Genomic DNA, 5347 nt, shown 5'->3' with positions numbered 1-5347 from the left:
TATATGTGTGTTTGTGTCTATATATAATAAACGCAGAAGACTATGCAATCTTCTTATACGAAGGCTCTATGTATACTCGATATGACTATATTATGTGTATGAAATAGGTATATGTAAACCTCACCATAGATCGAAGAAAAGATTTAAATTTTTCCGTATTTTAACCTATCAATGTAATAATGTAAGCTAAGAGGCTAGTCTTAGTCCTCGATGAGGACACCACTGCCGGTACGTCTAGGGATTGCTCCCCGTACGTGAAAATAACCAATATCATATTTATACACCTTATACACTAAATAATATCATCAATATAACCATCATACGACATTTATAACCAAGTTGGAAAAATTATGCATCAACTCGAAGACTGCTTACATAAGGACATAGCCTTAGTCTAACATGGTCACCTAACTACATCAACAGAAGAACATATACATTCACCTTAATCATTGGTAGTTGGATATGATCATACATCCAATAAATCCACTACGCAAACCCTCATAATATATAAAGTAGTGCCGACAAGGCCATGATCATCATAATATATAAACTAATGCCGACGAGGCCATATAATTCACAAGTAAAGCATATAGAACCGCCATCATAAATGGACCATACCAATAACAACATATTTCAAGACCTACATTACACAAAATAAAGATAATTAGGGCAGTGTACCACCAATCCATTCTCACCACTTCAATCCACAACAAAATAATCCAATGCAATGCCAAAAAGCCGTTACCCATCACCATGATCATCAATTCAATACAAAAATCATAATACTCAATGAATCTAAATCGATTAAATATATATTTATTATTTTAAGACATCCTATGCATCAATCCAATACAATTCTTACATCATTCAATATCCCAAAGAAAACAAAAGTACAATTCATAAGCATTGTGACATGATCACTTAACCCATAAAATAGTCAAAAGTAGAATTACATGGTTTGGATAGGTTCATAGAGTTTTTAGGCTAAAATCATCAAATTAACATCAATTCAAATATAATAAAATTATTCAAAACATTTTATGCAAGAAACCATTACTAGATCACAAATTGGAGAATTCATATTTTTGATCATCTTTGAAAAATCATTGGAATTGACTCCATCAAGAAAAGATATTCAAGGATGAAAAGCCATACCTTAATTGTGAAGAAAAGACCACAAAGATTGGTGATGAAAAACTAGAGAAAAGAATGGAGAGGTTTTGTTTTGAGTTGAGAGTTTAGCTTTGATTGGTGAGTTTAGGGGGATAAAAAGACTCAATAACCGTCAATAAGCCATCCCAAAATACCCAAAATACACCTGCACTAATAAGACAATTTAACCTATTCAAGTTTTACTTAAAAACGATGCAACCAAATCTGGGAGTTTACTGCGCGTCGTGGAGGCACACTCAATCTTATTTTTTCAAAATTTCTAGACCTATTGGTTAACAAAGCAACACATCAAAGGGAAAAAATATAGCCCATTCAGTGCAAGATGCGCAATGCAGCCACTGCAAGATTCTGGCTGGCGCAAAAGCTTGGCTATCCATGTTTGGGTCCTCTTCGGGACCCTTTGACTGGTCCCCGGGGCGTCGTTCTCGGATGTTTTGATCCTCCAGATTTCATGATACATGTAGTGACAATCTACAATTAATTTTACCCTCAAATCATCTCCCAAAACATCACCACAAAACACTATGACACACTAGTTCAACTTCGACTAGTCTGGTCGTCTTGGATGTTCTTGGACATTGACCTCCAAACACTTCCAAACATCATATACTGCCTATAAAAACTATTATTTACCATTTAAAGACTTTAAAACATCATTACACTCCTGATAGGCTTTAGTTCAACCTAGCTCATTTTTATGGAGTAACAATACTACCCCACAAGGAAACATTCATCCTCGAATGACACTTTTAACTCTCCGAACACTTCCAAGAGTAGAGACTCATTTAAAAGCTCATAAATGTACCAAATAAGAAATTATAGAATACACAATTTTGTAAAATACATCAATTTCGTATAATCATGAGACTCACAACACAACAAGAAGCTAGAACTAAATCTACGACTCATTATGCAATCAGACTCACATTCTTCATTTCAAATAGGAAGAACTCATTTTATATTCATTATTATGCTCATATAAATCAGTTATATACAAACCATAATCATTTTTCATGAAAGAACAATTTAGCCAAAATTTCAAAATCATTACAGTAAAATGGCAACTTTACTATGAACATGCTTCAAAATATCAAAAATGCAACTTTTAGGCAATTGATGATAAAAGCATGACAATATGATAGACGAAACCATATAATCTCAATTTACAACCTACTAATAATACCATGGAATGAACAATTCAAGGAATCAATGAAATTTGATTCCAACAAGAAACCTAACCACCAGGTAACAATTACTATGACATTCTAACTGCTCTACTAACCATACTCCCCCACTTAGAAGGAACTTATAAAAATAAAGAAAGAAATACAAGGAATTACCATCATTATCATCCTCATCCGGCTACGATTATCGAGTTCGTAGTGCATAGAAGAGATTCTTCTTTTGAGCATCACCATTCGGAGCATTTGGAGGTACTTGCTTACCCTCTCTTCCTCTAGATGCAATAGAAGTACAATCCCTCACTCTGTGTCCATATTTACCACATCCAAAGAAACTCCCGATACCCAATATTCATTGCCCATAGTGCCTCTTCCAACAAGTAGCACATGTAGGATTACCAACTTGAGAACCACTACCCTTCTAAAATTTCACCTTAGAACCCCTAAGCTCATCTTGAGTTGAAGCCTTCTTCTTGAACGTAGGTTGGATATTATCATTTGACCCAATTATCTTTAAGTTTCTAGCAATCCTACCAAGCTTAGACTCCTCAATGGATTGAGCATAAACCATGAGTCTAGATATCATCATGGAGCATGGCCTTATGACATTCTTCTTTGACTAGTTCGGCGATCCCGATCACAAAACATCTCATCTCATCACTAGGGTTAGACACTAAGGATAGGGTATAACTACATAACATATTGAATTTTAATGAGTATTACTCAACACTCATATTTCCTTCTTAAGATTTATAAACACCTCTATTTTAACCCCCCTCCTCTCACAGGGAAAGTACTTTACGAAGAACTTCTCTTTAAATTCATCCCACTCAATAGGACCTGACTCAACGGTCTATGATCTTTCCATTGAGTGTACCATACCTGAGAAACCTCCCTCAATTGGTATGAATTTAACTAGGCTTTCTCCCTAGAAGTCACCCCCATGTCACTCAACACCTTGTACACACGATCTAGAAACTTGTGGGGATCCTCTCCCACCATAGAGGCAAGAAAGATAAAAGTATTTATCCTCACAAAGTATTTCAATTTAGATGTCATAGTCTATCCACAACAATCACTCTAGGAGCAATACCCCTATTCACATGGGTAGTCATAGCTCAGTGCTAAAAAAGTAAAGCGTACCTAACATTTCAATTATTCATTTCGGGGGAAACCACCGGAACATCATTACCTTCTTCAAAAATAGGGACTTGAACATATCTACCACCTTGAGCAACTTTATTACCTTGAAGAACTTTCTCAAGTTGTTCAACTTGAAGAAGGAATCTACTCATTAACACCATTCTCATCAACTCTCATAGCTGGTGTCCTCCTCGTATTCATCTCCTATAACACAAGGAAAACCATAAGAAAAGAACAACCATAACTTCTAAATCTATAATAAACGACATAGGCTTAGAAATGAAGATAAACTTTATCGTCCTATAGCCTCTTGCCCATAAATGTGTCACGACTCACACCGATGGTCAAGACTCTACTAGACATGACTTTATGAGTCTTTTGGATTCCTAAGATCACTTTTATAACCTCTGCTCTGATACAACATTTTCACAGCTCGAGATTACCCCCGAGAATTTAGGGAACTCTCAAATTGGAACACGGCGTACTTGACCTCTCAGAGGTGTCGTACAATCCCTTTCGTATCATTCATCGCATATACATATATGAAAAGTAGTGTGGAATTTAACCTTTTCACAACGTTCAAATAGGCTTTCAAAATCTCTTTCATATAAATATCATATTAAATACTAAGTCTCATGTCATGAAATCTTTGAATCTAGTTATACTTGTGACACAGCCCATACTATCGATATATAGTAATATTAAGTCTATTATAATGCTTCCAAAATAAGAAATCAAAAGACATCGATGCCCTCGAGTCAAATGAGGACATACTTCAAACTTGCTTTGAAGATCCTATAATCCAAGTTTCACTCCAAAACCACCTTCACCTATGAATCACCTTAGATATAGCTAAAATTAAGGAATTAGTACAAACAAATGTAATAAGTGTGGTATAATGCATAAAATCATGGTACCAGACATTTAATGGAAATATGCTCTTTTTGATTAGAACATCATGGTTTAAGCATAAGAACTACATTTAACACCGTAGAAATTAATAAGATATCACATAATCCTTTTATCACTTTTTAAGGCACATTACAGTGAACTAAGCCAATGTTACAATGACCTAAACTCAACTTCATAGTGAACGTTTTTTAGCATGCAACATTCTCACTAAAATTTATCCTAAGACTCACTTAAATAAGACAAAGAGAGACCGCCCATACACCCTCTCTAAGCACACCTAAATGATCCTTGGGATTACCTATAATGAGATGAATATACTTACAATACAGTAAAACACATAACATGAGATCCTGCTACAAAATGTGATTCTAAGGCTCACTTAAGTGAGTTATGAAGCAACCGCCCATACAATCCCTTCAGACACACTTAAGAGATCCTTTAGAGTACATAGGATAATATCATTCTCACTTCATACAATAACATATAAAAAATATGTTATTCTCCTCACAAAGGTTATCAAAAGACTTAATTATGTAATTCAAGAAGAGAGCGCTCATGCACCGTCTCAAAGATTACCTAAATCCCTAAGACTTCCTAAGTATAGATTATATCTACCTAATCAACCAATTTTCCTATCTAGAGTCATTGTTAACACTTACCTAGCTACGATATGAAGTGATCATTACTATTGCCCCCTTCACACCTTACTAAACAAGCCTTAAAGTACTCTAGGTAAGTACATATTCATTTATATGATTTAAAACTAAGTCATTATTTTCATTAGTTTGTCTGCGAGTCATTCAACATATAAGGACCTTCAAGTAAAGGTCTTGTAGAATACCTAGTAACTCACTCACTAACATCTTCAAAGCCTATTGTGCAATGTCTAGAAAGCGTCCCATACCACCACTTAAAATTCATAGAACTTCTCCAAAAGT

This window comes from Solanum pennellii, chromosome 9, assembly GCF_001406875.1.
Source record: "Solanum pennellii chromosome 9, SPENNV200".
In the NCBI taxonomy this organism is placed as follows: domain Eukaryota; kingdom Viridiplantae; phylum Streptophyta; class Magnoliopsida; order Solanales; family Solanaceae; genus Solanum; species Solanum pennellii.
This window is presented reverse-complemented; position numbering follows the sequence as displayed.